The sequence below is a fragment of the Scyliorhinus torazame genome, chromosome 14 (genome assembly GCF_047496885.1).
Source record: "Scyliorhinus torazame isolate Kashiwa2021f chromosome 14, sScyTor2.1, whole genome shotgun sequence".
Taxonomy (NCBI): domain Eukaryota; kingdom Metazoa; phylum Chordata; class Chondrichthyes; order Carcharhiniformes; family Scyliorhinidae; genus Scyliorhinus; species Scyliorhinus torazame.
Window position 1 is genome coordinate 213,819,836 of NC_092720.1, and position 17,847 is coordinate 213,837,682.

Genomic DNA, 17,847 nt, shown 5'->3' on the forward strand with positions numbered 1-17,847 from the left:
AAGTGTATGGACAGTCCGATTTACGAATGGGGAGCTGGTGGTAGGCGGATTTGAGGTCTACCGTTGAGAAGACCCGGTACAGTCAACGACCATCCTGTGTTTCTCCCCAGTTTTCACAACTACCACTTGGGCTCTCCAGGGGCTGTTGCTGGCCTCGATGATGCCTCCCCGAAGCAATCGCTGGACTTCGGACCCGATGAAGGTCCTGTCCTGGGTGCTGAACCGTCTGCTCCTGGTGACGTTGGGTTTGCAATCCGGGGTTAGGTTTGCAAATAGGGAAGGTGGGTCGACCCTTAGGGTCGTGAGGCCGCACACAGTAAGGGGCTTGCCGAATTTCAGTGTTAGGCCCTGGAGGTTGCACTGGAAGTCCAGGCCGAATATCAAGGCAGCACAGAGGTTGGGGAGGACGTAGAGGCGGAACTCCACGCCTTGGACAGTGAGACTAGCGAATCAATACCCCCGGATCGCCACGGAGTGGGACCCGGAGGCCAGGGAGATTCTCTGGTTAGCGGGGTGTACCGCGAGGGAGCAGCGCCTTACCGTATTGGGGTGAATGAAGCTCTCGGTGCTCCAGTGGGGGATGCCGGAACAATAGCAGCGACTGAGTGGGCCTGGCACACAGCAGCGAAATGATCCTTCTTGCCACAGGCCTTGTAGAGGGCGATCCGGGCCGGGCAGCGCTGTCGGGGGTGTTTGGACTGGCCACAGAAGTATCATTTGGGTCCCCCAGGGATGGATGGCTGCCGCGCGGCACAGGCGTGGGGTTGGCTGAGGGCGGTCGCTGATGGGGTCCACGGTGGGGCAGCCGTCTGCAGAGTCCACGATGCACAGGGGTGGTTGTCGCGCGGTCGGGGGCGTAGGCCTGGATGTTGCTTGAAGTGACTGTAAGTGAGAGCGCTAGCTTTTTGGATTCCATGAGGTTGAGCGTGGCCCCTCTAAAAGGCACTGGCGGATGTAGTCAGACCCTATCCCCGTAACAAATGCGTCTGTCATGAGCAAGTTCGAGTGTTCAATGGCCGAAACAGCCTGATAGTCACAGCCTCTGACTAGGGGAACCAGGGCACGCCAGAAATCTTCCACTGACTCACCAGGAAGGTGACAACGCGTGGAGAGGAGGTCCTTGGGGCAGAGTGTGTTGTCTGCTTGCGGATGCAGCTGCAGGCGATCCGGCTTGATGCGGAGGTCCATCTTCTGAAAACTTAGTGTAATAAATTGATGCACGATCAATTACACAAAGACGAGAGGAGGATGTAATCGAGGCTTTATTACACTAAGATGTGTGGCCTCCTACAGCAGTTGGCCAAATGGCTGCTGTACGGGGAGCACACATATTTATACTCCGCCTACTGGGTGGAGCCAGCAGGCAGGGAACTACCAGTAGTACAGGGCCTTATCATAAAGCACCTACATCGACATCCTCTAGATACAATATATACATCAGTGGTGACTACCACAGGGCTCTGCCAATCAAGATCAAAGAACAAAAAGTAATACAGCACAGGAACAGGCCCTTCGGCCCAAGCCTGCGCCGATCACGTGTCCTATCTAGACCAACCGTCTGTACTCCGTCTGTTCATGTGCTGATCCAGATAAGTCTTAAAGGTCACTAACGTATCTGCCTCAACCACCTCACTTGGCCGTGCATCCCAGGCCACCACCACTCTCTGTGTAAAAAAACTTGCCCCATACATCTCCACTGAACCTATCCCCCTTCACCTTGTAATTGTCATTTCCGCCCTGGGAAAAAGCCTCTAATTGTTCACCCTATCTATACCCCTCATAAATTTATAAACTTCTATCAGGTTATCCGTCAGCCTCCGTCTCTCTAGGGAGAACAGTCCCAGTTTATTCAACCTCTCCTCAGAGCTAATACCCTCCACACCAGGCAACATCCTGGTAAACCTTTTCTGTACTCTCTCCAAAGCCGCCACGTCCTTCTGGTACTGTGGTGACCAGAATTGGACACATTATTCCAAATGTGGCCGAACCAACGTTCTGTGCAATTGTCACATAATTTTTGAGCTTTTATACTCGATACCTTGTCCTATGAAGGCAAGCACACCATATGCTTTCTTTACCGCCATTTCCATCTGTGCTACCACTTTTAAGGATCTGTGGACCTGCGCGCCCAGATCTCTCTGTGTCATTATGCTGATGGTTCTGCCATTTCTTTTATAACACCTACCTGAATTGGATCGACCAAAATGCATCACCTCGCATTTCTCCGGGTTAAATTCCATCTGCCATTTTGTTATAACCTGCCTACTTACCATTGGCTGGGGACGAATGACAATCCCACAATCCTGTGGGAGTATGAGCTTCCCCAATGAGGGGGGTGGAGAAACCATTAGTAAACTCCTAGTATAAATAAAGCTGGCCAGTTCAGGAACCAGCAGGAAGGAGTAAGCAGCAAGGGAAGTTACTGCTACTGTTTTATATATATATATATATATATGTTATTGTAAATAAATGTTATTACTTTGTATCCTTAAAACTCGTGCTGGATTCTTTGTGGCCCTCATAAAACTGGCAACGAAGGTTAAAGTGAATAGCTGTCTACACTGCTGAAGCCACCTCCCTGGATTTTTGTTGGATACAGGTTGGAAGTTGTTTTCTATTATACCATGCCTCTGCACGGACGTTTGGATGTTTTTGATGCTGCGCTGGAAAGCTGGAACCAGTACACACAACGGATGCGTTACTATTTCCGGGCAAACAATATCACCGAAAACGAGCGCCAGGTGGTCATATTGCTCACCGCCTGCGGCCCGCATACGTTTGGGGTGATTAGGAGCCTTACGTACCCAGCTGCGCCGGACACCAAAACGTTTGATGAACTTGTGAATATAGTGGGGCAACATTTTAACCCAACCCCGTCCACGATAGTCCAGCGTTACCGGTTTAATACCACTGAGAGGACCTCTGGAGAATCCCTTGCCGATTTTCTATCCAGGCTAGTATGGTGAGACCTTGTCAGAAATGTTACGCGACCGTTTGGTTTGCGGTATTAACAATGCGGCCACCCAGAGAAAGTTGTTAGCTGAGCCAACATTGACTTTTCAACAGGCCATTCAAATAGTATTGTCCCGAGAGAGCGCAGAACGAGGAGTGCAGGAGCTACAGGGAATGGAAGTGCATGCCTTGGGGCGCAACCCCTTCCATCCGAAAACGTCCCCCCACACTCCTGCGGTACCTTGGGCGAGGCAACGTCCGGACCAACGCCAGTGGCCATCGGACATTCCTCCCCGAAGGGAGCCTTCTCCAGAACCAATGGATGAGGAGCCATGTCCGTGTCAGACTTGTAGGCGCCGACCCCGTCGCAGACGGCGGTCCTGGGGGCGCCAGAGGCGCCGTCGTTCCGACCGAAACTGGGACCAGCCCAGGAGCCGTAACTGGGACCCGCCCAGAGGCCGTACCTTCCATGTGGATGAACCTGCGGCGACTACTCCTGAGCACGTGGAGACTGAGGACGACTGCCTGCAGCTGCATTATGTGGCAGTTCCCCTTGTGGCCCCCATTAAGGTGACAGTACGGGTCAATGGCCACCCGCTTGAGATGGAGTTGGACACTGGCGCTGCGGTCTCAGTGATCGCCCAGAGGACATTCGACCGCATCAACCAGGGTATACAGACCCTTACATTAACCGACTCACAGGCCAGGTTGGCCACCTACACGGGGGAACCATTGGACACTGCAGGAACTACAATGACCCCTGTTGTTTATGGACGCCAGGAGGGGCGTTTCCCACTTATCGTGGTGCGCGGCCATGGGCCCAGCCTGTTGGGTCGGGACTGGTTGCGCCATTTGCGGTTGCAATGGCAGCACATCCTCCAAACAGTTTCTGAAGGGTTGACTGAGGTGCTAGGACGATACCCAGATGTATTCCAGCCCGGTTTGGGGAAAATAAAAGGGGCCGTAGCCCGTATCTAAGTCGAACCAGGAGCCACGCCGCGCTATTTCCGGGCGCGCCCAGTGCCTTACGCCTTGCTCGGGAAGGTAGAAGGGGAGCTCACTCGTTTGGAGAGTTTGGGTATTATCAGGCCCGTCCGTTTTGCTGACTGGGCAGCACCAATTGTACCTGTAATGAAGCCAGATGCCACAGTTCGTTTGTGTGGCGACTAGAAACTTACAGTGAATACGGTTTCCCGACTCGACCGATATCCAATGCCTCGCATAGAGGATCTCTACGCGAAACTTGCAGGTGGACTCTCGTTCACAAAATTAGATATGAGTCACGCCTACCTGCAGTTGGAGCTGGACCCTGCCTTGAGAGGGTCCTTGATGGGGTTCTCCCGGTGGTGGCAATCTTTCCTTGACTTTCGAGGGGAGCAGTAAGTGTCAGCAGCAGCAGCATCCTGGGGGGGAGGGGGGGTCAGGTGGAGGGGGGGGGTCACTGTTGATATAATGTAAGTTGGGCATGGAGACAAACCCACCTTGTTCGGTTTTTTTAAAAAATTCTGTTTTGTAATTAGTTTCATTGTCAGCTTTGGGCTATCATATTGGTATTTTTTATTATCATCTGTATTTCTATTTTTGTTATGTTAAAAACGCTGATTGGAAAAAACTTTAATTAAACATTTATTTAAAAATAAAAGGATCAGAAGGTGCAGACATATATTTAAAAGAGGTTTCTCACACCAGGTTAAATTCTCATGTTAAGGCATGCCCAGTGCAGTTCTTGCTGTGTCCTCCTGCACTCTTCATTGAACTAGGGGTGTGTGGTAAACACCACGAGTAACACATTGCATGTATTACGGTACTGCCACTGCATTACAGGTACGACGGTAAATCCCTGCCTGCTGGCTCCTCCCATGGTCAATCAGATTGCGCAGTATCGAGTCTTTTCCACAGTAGACTTGAAGTCCGCCTACCACCAGCTCCCCATCCGCCCGGAGGACAGCCAATACACTGCCTTCAAAAGCAGCTGGCCGTCTCTATCAATTCCTTAGAGTTCCCTTCGACGTCATCAATGGGGTCTCGGTCTTCCAGCGTGCGATGGACCGAATGGTTGACCAGTACGGGCTGCGGGCCACCTTCCCGTATCTAGATAATGTCACCATCTGCGGCCACGATCAGCAGGACCACAACGCAAACTTCCAAAAATTCCTCTATACCGCCAAACTCTTTAACCTCACCGACAATAAGGAGAAATGCGTGTTCCGCACCAACCACTTAGCCATCTTTGGCTATGTCGTGGAAAATGGAGTTCTAGGGCCCGTACCGACCGCATGCCCCCCTCCTGGAACTCCCCCTCCCCCACTGCCCCAAGGCCCTGAAACGATGCCTGGAGTTTTTCTCGTATTACACCCAGTGGGTCCCTAATTATGCGGACAAGGTCCGCCCAAGCATCATGTCCACAGACGGCTGTGGCCCGCCAGGCCTTCAACCACATCAAGGCGGACATCGCCAAGGCTACGATGCACGCAGTCAACGAGACCCTCCCCTTCCAAGTGGACTGCGAGGCATCGGACGTGGCTCTGGCTGCCATCCTCAACCAGGCGGGCAGACCCGTGGCTTTCTTTTCCCACACCCTCCATGCCTCCGAGATTCGGCACTCGAAAAGGAGGCCCAAGCCATTGTGGAAGCTGTGCGACACTGGAGGCATTACCTGGCCGGCAGGAGATTCACTCTTCTCACTGACCGACGGTCGGTTGCCTTCATGTTTAGCAATACGCAGCGGGGCAAGATCAAAAATGACAAGATCTTGAGGTGAAGGATCGAGCTCCCTACCTATAACTATGAGATCTTGTATCGCCCGGGGAAGCTCAATGTGCCCCCTGATGCCCTATCCCGCGGTACATGTGCCAGCGCACAAGTGGACCGACTCCGGGCTCTCCACTATGACCTCTGCCACCCGGGGGTCACCCAGTTCATCCATTTTGTCAAGTCCCGCAACCTGCCCTACTCCATTGAGGTCAGGACCGTAACCAGAGACTGCCAAGTCTGCGCAGAGTGCAGGCCGCACTTCTACCGAACCGGTAGAGCGCACCTGGTGAAGGCCTCCCACCCCTTTGACTGCCTCAGCGTGGACTTCAAAGGGCCCCTCCCCTCCACCGACCGCAACATGTACTTCCTCAACGTAACTGATAAGTACTCCCGGTTCCCTTTCGCCATCCCATGCCCTGACATGACTTCTGCCACGGTCATCAAAGCCCTGCACAGCATCTTCACTCTGTTCCGTTTCCCCACCTACATCCACAGCGATCAGGGCTCCTCGTTCATGAGCGATGAGCTGCGTCAGTTCCTGCTCAGCAAGGGCATCGCCTCGAACAGGACGACCAGCTACAACCCCCGGGGAAACGGGCAGGTGGAGAGGGAGAACGGGACGGTCTGGAAGGCCGTCCTGCTGGCCCTTCAGTCTAGAAATTTCCTGGTCTCCCGCTAGCAGGTGGTCCTCCCCGACGCGCTCCACTCCATGCGGTCGCTCCTGTGCACCGCGACTAATGAGACCCCTCACGAACGGGTGTTTGCCTTCCCCAGGAAGTCCACCTCCGGGGTGTCGCTCCCAACATGGCTGACAGGTCCTGGGCCCGTCCTCCTGCGGAAGCATGTGCGGACCCATAAATCAGATCCCTTGGTTAAGAAAGTCCACCTCCTCCATGCAAACCCGCAGTACGCCTACGTGGCACATCCCGACGGGCGACAGTCTCCCTCCGGGACCTGGCATCCGCTGGGTGCCCACCCACAACCCTCGACCTGATGCCGCTCTCTCCCCCGGTTGCTTCATTCACCCCTGCGCCACCCACCCTCCCACCAGCGAACCTCACCGCAGCCCCCACCCCAGCAGGCTTCCAGAGTCCACGTCGGCGCCCACATCACCACCAGGACTGAGGCGGCCGCAGCGGAGGGTCAGAGCCCCCGACAGACTCAATGAGCAATGTTTTCTTCACCCCCGCCGGACTCCTTTTTAAACAGGGGGTGAATGTGGTGAACACCACTAGTAACACATTGCATGTATTACGGTACTGCCCATGTATTACAGGTACCATGGTAAATCCCTGCCTGCTGGCTCCTCCCAGCAGGCGGCGTATAAAAGTGTATGCTCTCCTGCGCTGCTCCCATTCTGGTTCCCAGCAGGAGGCACAACATCTTGTGCAATAAAGCCTCGATTGTTTCACCATTCTCGTCTCGTGGTAATTGATGGTACACCAGGGTGATCCCCTGGTTTTATGGCAATGGTAGAGTGGAGGTTGTGTCAGGTCATGAGGTCACAGATTGTGGTTAAATATAAAGCTTTGTTCTGATGATCAGATCTCTGTTCTGATGGAGGATCATCGATCTGAAACAATAATTATGTTTCTCTCCACAGAAGCTGCCTGACCTGCTGAGTATTTCCAGCATTTTCTGTCTTTATTTTGGAGTTATTAATAATAATGATATTTATTAGAGTCACAAGTAGGCTAACATTAACACTGCAATGAATTTACTGTGAAAAGCCCCTAGTCACCACATTCTGGCACCTGTTCGGGTACGCAGAGGGAGAATTCAGAATGTCCAATTCACCAAACAAGCATGTCTTTCGGGACTGTGGGAGGAAACCGGAGCACCCGGAGGAAACCCACGCAGACACAGGGAGAACGCGCAGACTCCGCACAGACAGTGACCCAAGCCGGCATTCGAACCCGGGTCCCTGGTGCTGGGAAGCTAACCGCTGTGCTACTGTGCCGGATTTCCAGCATCTGCATATTTTGTCTTTGTTCCTTAAGAGCTGGCGAAAGACACTGGCCAGCCAATCAAATCCTGGGACTTTGTTCCTGAGGAAAAGGCAGAGGGTGGCGATCAGCCCCATCAATCTTAGCAGAGCATCAACTGCTCAACATTTTCCAGGTTGAACTTTGGCCGGTCCTCCAATAAACTCTGTCACATCTACACTGACAGATCCAGAGCGAGAAGAACCTCACAATAGACATGAGATCTGGTGTTAATCACCTCTGGCTCCAAGACAAAGGATCCATCAACAGCTCCAGTTACCTGCCCTCTCAAAATAACCCTTAAATCCTTTCCTGTTGAAAAAATCTATCTATATTTGCCTTAAAAACATTTAACGAGGTAGCCTCAACTGCTTCACTGGCTAGGGAATTCCACAGATTCACAACCCTTTGGATGAAGAAGTTCCTCTTCAACTCGGTCCTAAATCTGCTCCCCCTCATTTTGAGGCTATGCTCCCTAGGTCTAGTTTCACCCGCCTGTGGAAACAATTTCCCTGCTTCTTCTTATCTATTCCCTTCATAATTTGAATATTTCAAAAGATCCCCCCTCATTCTTCTAAATTCCAATGGGTATAGTCCCAGTCTACTCGGTCTCTCCTCATAAGCCAATCCTCCCAACCTAGTGAATCACCTGCACCCCCTCCAGTGCCAGTACATCCTTTCTCAAGTAAGGAGACCAAAACTGTACACAGTGCTCCCGGTGTAGCCTCACCAGCACCCTATACAGCTGCAACATAACCTCCCTGTTTTTAAACTCCATCCCTCTAGCAATGAAGGACAAAAAACCATTTGCCTTTTTAATTACCTGCTGCACATGCAAACCAACTTTTTACGATTCATGCATAAGGACACCCAGGTCCCTCTGCACAGCAGCATTCAGCAATTTTTTACCATTTAAATAATAGTCCATTTTGCTGTTATTCCAACAAAAATGGATGACCTTTGTGGGAGGGGAGGGTTCCTGAGATGAGCTTAAAACATTAAAACCAGATAGCTAGGATAACATTAGAATAACTCTATATAACTTAGTTTATGGGGGACTGAAACTAACCACAGAAAATATGTCTCATAATCATTATTAACTATTAAACATGTATTCTTCGAACATAGTAACAAGCATGTAATCTTGTGCTAGTAGTGGCCACAATGTATGATGGGATTTAAGATAGCTAACTTGACCACATTCCTAAGAAAGACAGAATCATACAGAAATAATGTGGTCAGCAGAAACACATCCAGAGGAAGCAGCTCTTATCAGCAACCCTAGACATCCCGTACACAGAGAAGCAATGGTACAGCTGCGAACCAGACTTCGATAAGAGGAAATGGGAATGAGGGAGAGAAGGTCAGCAGTTGGGGGAGGGGTCTTGAAAAACACAGATGGCCAATGGCCAATGACTACATCATAAGCTGATCATGCAATTACCATGCTGCCCAAAGTAAAATTCATTGGGCAAGGTATAATCTATAGCTACAAGGATTGTACCGTGTCCAGCTGAGGCAGGTCTACTGATTTTTGGAAATTGCATTACTGTTGAACATAAAGCAATGTAAAGCAGAGTTGATTTTGGCACTTATCCAGATCACTCTCACTCGTGCGTTGACCAATCTTGGAAAGTAAACCCGTTTTAACCAGAGTTGCCGCCTCTGCGAGTCTTTGCGTTAGCTGAGTCGTAATTAAGAGAGATCGCCCTCGGAAAAGTCAGCTCAATACTCAGTCTCTGAAAACGCTCCTACATTTAGGATACAGTTCAGTCCATAAGAGGGTCATTCAGGAGTCTGGTAACAGTGGGGAAGAAGCTGTTTTTGAATATACCAGTACATGTTCTCAGATACTTGTAGCGCCTGCCTGATGGAAATTGGAAGAGAGAATAACAATGGTGGAAGTGGTCTTTGATTATGCTGCCCGTTTTCCCAAGGCAGCGGGAGGTGTAGACAGAGTCAATGGATGGCAGGCGGGTTCATGTGGTGGACTGGGCAGTTTTCACGACTCTCTGTCATTTCCTATGGTCCTGGGCCGAGCAGTTGCCATACCAGGTTGTGATGCAGCCTGATAGGATGCTTTCTATGGTGCATCTGTAAAAATTGGTAAGAGTCGATGTGGACATGCCGAATTTCCTTAGTTTCCTGAGGAAGTATAGGCGCTATTGTGCCTTCTTGTTTGTAACATCGACAGATTGTTGGTGATATGTACACCTAGGAATTTGAAGCTGTCAACCATCTCCATCTTGGCACTGTTGATGAACATAGAACATAGAACGATACAGCGCAGTACAGGCCCTTCGGCCCACGATGTTGCACCGAAACAAAAGCCATCTAACCTACACTATGCCATTATCATCCATATGTTTATCCAATAAACTTTTAAATGCCCTCAATGTTGGCGAGTTCACTACTGTTGCAGGTAGGGCATTCCACGGCCTCACTACTCTTTGCGTAAAGAACCTACCTCTGACCTCTGTCCTATATCTATTACCCCTCAGTTTAAAGCTATGTCCCCTCGTGCCAGCCATTTCCATCCGCGGGAGAAGGCTCTCACTGTCCACCCTATCTAACCCCCTGATCATTTTGTATGCCTCTATTAAGTCTCCTCTTAACCTTCTTCTCTCCAACGAAAACAACCTCAAGTCCATCAGCCTTTCCTCATAAGATTTTCCCTCCATACCAGGCAACATCCTGGTAAATCTCCTCTGCACCCGCTCCAAAGCCTCCACGTCCTTCCGATAATGCGGTGACCAGAACTGTACGCAATACTCCAAATGCGGCCGCACCAGAGTTTTGTACAGCTGCAACATGACCTCCCGACTCCGGAACTCAATCCCTCTACCAATAAAGGCCAACACTCCATAGGCCTTCTTCACAACCCTATCAACCTGGGTGGCAACTTTCAGGGAAGACAGAGGCTTGTATGACACTTTGTTTCCTGAAGTCGATGACCAGCTCCTTAGTTTTGCTGGCATTGAGGGAGAGATTGCTGTCATTACACCACTCCACTAGATTCTTTAACCCCCTTCCATACCTGACTCACGTTGTTTGCGATCTGACCCACTACGGTCGTGTCATCAGCAAACTTGTAGATGGGAGTTGGAGCCAGATTTTGGCACACTGTCGTGTGTGTATAGGGAGTACAGTAGACGGCTACGTACTCAGCCTTGCGGGGCCCGGTATTGAGGACGATCGTGGAGGAGGTGTCATTGTTTATCCTTACAGATCGTGGTCTATGGATCAGGAAGTCGAGGATCTAGTTGCAGAGGCAGGAGCCAAGCCCTAAGATTTGGAGTTTGGATGTGAGCTTTTTTACTTTTTATGCCTTTGCAGAGTTGGATCTTTTTTTTTTTAAATATATTTTATTCAAGATTTTTGGCCAAACATAACAGTACGTAGTGTTTCTTTTACACAACAATAAAGCAATATAAATAACAGTGGCCAGTTTTAAACAAATAAATAAATAATATATGAACAGAAACAGAACTGAATGGCAACTGCCTTGTCCAAAATAAATACTCTCCAAAAATACAATCCGACAATCCAATATACAATTACCTATAACAAATACCTATACATATTATACATATACAATAACATCTCTGAGCGTCCGTTCGATTCCTCCCCCCCCCCCTCCCCGCCCCCCCCTCCCCCCTGGGTTGCTGCTGTTGTCTACTTCTTTTCCATTCCCTCTATCTTTCTGTGAGGTAATCGACGAACGGTTGCCACCGCCTGGTGAACCCCTGAGCCGAACCCCTTAACATGAACTTAATCCGTTCTAACTTTATAAACCCTGCCATGTCGTTTATCCAGGTCTCCACCCCCGGGGGTTTGGCTTCCTTCCACATTAACAATATCCTGCGCCGGGCTACTAGGTCGCAAAAGCCAAGACGTCAGCCTCTCTCACCTCCTGCACTCCCGGCTCTTCTGCAACCCCAAATATAGCCAACCCCCAGCTTGGTTCGACCCGGACCCCCACCACCTTCGAAAGCACCTTTGCCACCCCCACCCAGAACCCCTGTAGTGCCGGGCATGACCAGAACATGTGGGTGTGATTCGCTGGGCCTCTCGAGCATCTCGCACACCTATCCTCTACCCCAAAAAATTTACTAAGCCGTGCTCCAGTCATATGCGCCCTGTGTAGCACCTTAAATTGTATCAGGCTTAGCCTGGCACACGAGGACGATGAGTTTACCCTACGTAGGGCATCAGCCCACAGCCCCTCCTCAATCTCCTCCCCCAGTTCCCTTTCAGCTCATCTACCATGATCTCCCCCTCATCCCTCATTTCCCTGTATATGTCCGACACCTTACCAACCCCCACCCATGTCTCTGAGATCACTCTATCCTGCACCTCCTGCGTCAGGAGCTGCTGCGGGAATTCCCTCACCTGTTGCCTCGCAAAAGCCCTCAATTGCATATATCGAAATGCATTCCTTTGGGGCAACCCATATTTTTCCGTCGGCGCTCCCAGGCTCGCAAACGTCCCATCTACAAACAGATCTCTCAGTTGTACTACCCCAGCTCTTTGCCATGCTCCAAATCCCCCATCCATTCTCCCCGGAACGAACCTATGATTGTTTCTTATCGGGGACCACACCGAGGCTCCCGTCTTTCCCCTATGCCGTCTCCACTGCCCCCAAATTTTCAATGTAGCCACCACCACCGGGCTTGTGGTGTATTTCTTTGGTGAGAACGGCAACGGTGCCGTCACCATTGCTTGTAGGCTAGTCCCCCTGCAGGGCGCCCTCTCCAATCTCTTCCACGCCGCTCCCTCCCCTTCTCCCATCCACTTACACACCATTGAAACATTGGCGGCCCAGTTGTACTCACTTAGGCTCGGTAGTGCCAGCCCCCCCCTGTCCCTACTACGCTGCAAGAATCCCCTCCTCACTCTCGGGGTTTCCCAGCCCACACAAAACTCATAATACTCTTCTTGATTCTTTTGAAAAAAGCCTTTGTGATCACCACCGGGAGGCACTGAAACACAAAAAGGAATCTCGGGAGGACCACCATTTTAACCGCCTGCACCCTCCCTGCCAATGACAGGGACACCATGTCCCATCTCGTAAAGTCCTCCTTCATCTGTTCCACCAACCGCGTTAAATTAAGCCTGTGTAATGTACCCCAATTCTTGGCTATCTGGATCCCCAAGTACCGGAAGTCCCTTGTTACCTTCCTCAACGGTAAATCCTCTGTCTCTCTGCTCTGCTCCCCTGGATGCACCACAAACAACTCACTTTTCCCCATGTTCAGTTTATACCCTGAAAAATCCCAAACTCCCCAAGTATCCGCATTACCTCTGGCATCCCCTCCGCCGGGTCCGCCACATATAGCAATAAATCATCCGCATACAGAGATACCCGGTGTTCTTCTCCCCCCCTGAGTACTCCCCTCCACTTCCTGGAACCCCTCAATGCTATGGCCAGGGGTTCAATCGCCAGTGCAAACAATAACGGGGACAGAGGACATCCCTGCCTCGTCCCTCTATGGAGCCGAAAATAGCCATCTCCTTTTTCAATCCAGCTCCTCACCCAGTTCCCACGTAGCCATATCTCCCCCAAGCGGCGCACCCCCCCCGCCCCGACCCCCCCACCCCCATACCAGCTCCCCCTTCTCCCCAGCAGCAGCAACCCAGTTAACCCCCCCCCCCCCGCTAGATCCCAAACTAGCGTAATTGCACCCCCCATGTTGCTCCCAGATGTCAGCAAACTCTGGCCGACCTCGGCTTCGCCCCGTGACCTCGGCTCACACTGTGCGAGGCCCCCTCCTTCCTGCTTCCCTGTTCCCGCCGTGATTACCATAGCGCGGGAACAAAGCCCGCGCTTCCCTTTTGGCCCTGCCCCCAATGGCCGGCGCCCTCAGCTCCTCATCCTCCCCCCCCCCCCACGACATGGGGAAGAGAGAAAAGTTACAGGGTCGCAGGATTAACAACTTGGGAAGTCATCTCTTCCCTCTTTTTTCCCCCCCTTCATCCCACATATTCACCCCCCCACTTTGTCCCAAACGTTCTTTTTATGGCCCGCTCACTCCAGTTTCTCCTCGACAATAAATGTCCACGCCTCATCTGCCGTTTCGAAGTAGTGGTGTTTCCCTTGATGTGTGACCCAGTCTTGCCGGTTGCAGCATTCCAAATTTGACCTTCCTTTTGTGCAGCACCGCCTTGGCCTGATTAAAGCTTGCCCTCCTTCTCGCCACCTCCGCACTCCAATCTTGATATACGCGGATTACCGCCTTCTCCCACCTACTGCTCCGAGTTTTCTTTGCCCATCTGAGGACCATCTCTCTGTCCTTATATCGGAGAAATCTCACCACTATGGCTCGAGGAATTTCTCCAGCCCTCGGTCTTCGCGCCATAACTCGATAGGCTCCCTCCACCTCCAGCGGACCCGTCGGGGCCTCCGATCCCATTAACGAGTGCAGCATCGTGCTCACATATGCCCCGACGTCCGCCCCTTCTACACCTTCGGGAAGACCAAGAATCCTTAAATTCTTCCTCCTCGCATTATTCTCCAGCACCTCCAGCCTTTCCACACATCTTTTGTGTTGTGCCTCGTGCATCTCCGTTTTCACCACCAGGCCCTGTATGTCGTCCTCATTCTCAGCAGCCTTTGCCTTCACGACCCGAAGCTCCTGTTCCTGGGTCTTTTGCTCCTCCTTTAGCCCCTCAATCACTTGTAATATCGGGGCCAACAGCTCCTTCTTCATCTCCTTTTTGAGTTCTTCCACGCAACGCCGCAGGAACTCTTGTTGGTCAGGGCCCCATATTAAACTGCCTCCTTCCGACGCCATCTTGCTTTGTGCCTGCCTTCCTGGCCGCTGCTCTAGAGGATCCACCACAATCCGGCCACTTTCCTCTCTTTTTTCCATCCGTGTCCAGGGGGGATTCCCTTCTGGATTACAGCACAGTGTTTTTTGCCGTTAAAATTGCCGTTGGGGGTCCTATCAAGAGCCCAAAAGTCCGTTCCACCGGGAGATGCCGAAACGTGCGACCTAGCTGGTCATCGCCGCACCCGGAAGTCTGCAGAGTTGGATCTTTGATGACATGACCAAGACAGGACGCCAGACTAAACACCTCCATCTCCAACAATCTACTCTCGTGTTCTTAGTCATTTGGGGTATACTGGCTCACGTACCACTATACCTTGGGGAGAAGCCCCACTTCTTCCTTCTCCAGTCGACTCATATGATATAACAGAATGATTCCCAGAACCACTTATCCTCCAGCAGCAGTCGTTGTTTGAGGACCCGCCTCATCTGTGCTGTCACGAACCCGGGTTCGAATCCCCCCACTGCAGATGGGGAAATTTAAACCCATCTGGTTCACTAATGTCCTTCAGGGAAGGAAATCTACCATCCTTACCTGGTCTGACCTACATGTAACTCCAAACGCACAATGTGGTTGACTCTTAAATTCCTCAAGGATGGGCAATAACTGCTGGCCCAGCGACACCCACATCCCGTGAACAAATAAAAGAACAAATTCCACTCAATCACCAAACTTCTGCAAGTTTGTTTCCTTCAAGTAACCATCCAATTTCCTTTTGAAATTGTAGATTTTTCCACTCCTATTATGCAGTGAGTTCCAGGTCATTATCACCCATCGTGTAAAAATATTCCTCCTCACATTCCCTCTGCATCTCCTGCCCAAAACCAATAATCTATGTCTCCTAGTCATTGTAATATCAGTATGTCTACCCTATCCAAACCTGTCATAATTTTGTCCAATTCTATCAAATCTCCTCTCAATCTCCTTTGCTCCCTCAGCTTTTCCAACATAACATAGTCTCAGGATAATTTAAATTTAAAACGGAGATGAGAAGAAACTACTTCTCCCAAAGGGTTGTGAATCTATGGAATTCGCCACCCCAGAGTGTGGTGGATGCTGGGGCAGTGAGTAAATTTAAGGAGGAGTTAGACAGATATTTCATCAGTAATGGTTTGAAGGGTTATGGAGAACGGGCAGGATGGTGGAATTGTGGCCATGATTGTTCCTATTGAACGGTGGACACTCTCGAGAGGCTAAATTGCCCACTCGTGCTCCTATTTCTGTTGCTCTAAGAAAGTCTGCTTCTGCCATCCAGCTCTTGGTCTGTAGCCCTGTAAATAACAGCACGTCAAGCACAAATCTGGTATGTTATTGATTAATAAGGGGATTTCTTGATGAATATGGAGATCAGGGGTTATGGAAAGAAGGCAGGAGGATGGGGATGAGGAACATATCAGCCATGATTGAATGGCGGAGCAGACGCGATGGGCTGAATGGCCTAATTCTGTTCCTGTGTCTTGTGGTCTGAACCTTGGAATTAAAATCACCCAACCCCAACCTGGAGCAATTCTGGCCCCTCACACTCTTCCTCAAGAGTGATCATCAGAACTGGGCCCAATGCTGGAATTGGGGCCCCAAACAGAAATTTATAAAGTTCAGAATAAATTCCCCGCTTCTGTCCCTATTTATGAACCCAAGATCCCATTTGTTTTGCCAACCATTCTTTCCATAAGAGAAACTCTGAAATTAAAGATTTGTTTCCAGAAAGGAGGCGCCACAACTACCGACAGGGTTGGGTTATTAGAAATATAAATGTGTCAAGTTTAATGGAATGACCGTCACAAGACTCTGTTCCTCCTTTTCATCTCCGTCTCTCTCTCTGGTCGCGGGTTTGACTCTGACGGTTTCAGGTTGGAAATCTCCTCTGGCTCCCGCTCCCTTCTCCTGAGAGGAGCCACTTCCTCTCTCCAGCACTGCACAGTTTGGAAAGTTTCTCACTGGACAACCTGCAGCCGCTCCCACTTCAATTCCTTCCATTTGATCGGCACCTTTCAGCCTGAATAAAAAACACCCAATCCCACAGGAAATAAACCCTCCCCAAAATAAAGATTTGGGACTCACCTCGGACTTTCCCACAACCTGATCCAAGACTTTCCGCCTTTTCCCAACAGATCTGTGAAGAGGAAAAATGTTCCCAACAACAGCTCGTCCCGCCCTGGAAACTTTCACTTTCGCTTTTCACTGACTTCCTGAATTGAGGGATGGGTCCTGGTTTGGACCCAGTCTGTAATCGCACATCAATCACTATTTCATAATAATCCCCGGACTATTCACTCTGTGTCGCCTCAAAACAAGGATTTCATTCGCAAAGTGAAGGTTGTTGAATATATTTCACGGCGGCACCATCATTATTTTCGGGGCTATTTGAATTCCACACTTTGCACTGAGATCTGGATTGGGTAAGAGGCTGAGAAGCAGGTGTGCAGAATTCCAGAACATTCTCCCTCAATCACTGACCCTGCCTCACAATCTCACAGCCTCACAATCTCACAGCCTCACAACACTGTGAAGAATTGGTTTATTTTGTTTGATTCTAAGGGCTCGATTCAGCAAACTCAAAGTCTGTTTTGGGCGTGTTTGCCGAGGAGTTTCGCGGTGGCTGCGTTGGCGAGATCGTGGCCAGGATTCAACCGCACTTTGTGCCAAAAATGAGCCCCCACGAGATTCTCAACATTACTGGCTCCCTCGCCCGATTCACCCGGCTGGTACTCAGCGGCTTGCCGCTAACAGGGGCGGGGCTGCTTTTAAACGCTCCCTCACCATTCACTCCCAGTCACACACAGCGTGGCAGCGCACAGACCTGCGCCTCACTTTGGGGATGCTGACCCCCTGAGGCTTCTCGACCCTGTGGATGAGAGGCGGGGCACCCTATTCCCCCAAGGGGGTCAGAGAGCTGCAGCAGGGTCATCAATGCCGTCTGGGAGGCAGCGGCTGTTATTGTGGGCAGCATGACCAGGAGGACCCACGTCCAATATCAGAAGACCAACGATCTCCAATGAGCTGCAAGGGGAAGTTACCACATCGCTCCTGGCATTGGTTCAGCCTGGCACACCTCAAATTCCCAAACTCCCCCCCAATCGACTGGCTGACACCATACACCCTCCTCACATCCAATCTCTGTGCTTCCTCAGAACCCCCGGCACCCACCAACAAAACCTCTTCATTTCCACGTCCAGTGCCCACACATGCCACCTGCTATAGGCCCCCCGATCCATCTAGTGTGTGGTTCACATTGCCCTCTCGTTGTCTCCGCAGGAGAAGAGAGACTATAATTAATGGGAAAGGGCCGAGTCAGGGGGGAGGAATCCCAGAAATTCGAGTCCTC

The 17,847-nt window shown here is 50.8% G+C and overlaps 1 protein-coding gene across 4 annotated transcripts in view; it reads right to left on the bottom strand.

Annotated features, from left to right (window-relative positions):
• The window catches only part of LOC140390476 (butyrophilin subfamily 1 member A1-like), a 178,939-nt gene extending 162,149 nt beyond the window's left edge, over positions 1–16,790 (bottom strand). For 2 of the 4 annotated variants that reach the window (XM_072475639.1, XM_072475638.1), the window contains exon 1: positions 16,584–16,790. The gene's annotated coding sequence lies outside the window, so the exon portion shown is untranslated. The remainder of the gene's footprint in view (positions 1–16,583) is intronic. The other 2 variants (XM_072475637.1, XM_072475636.1) reach the window with 2 other exon arrangements.
• Positions 16,791–17,847: the final 1,057 nt, after the last annotated feature.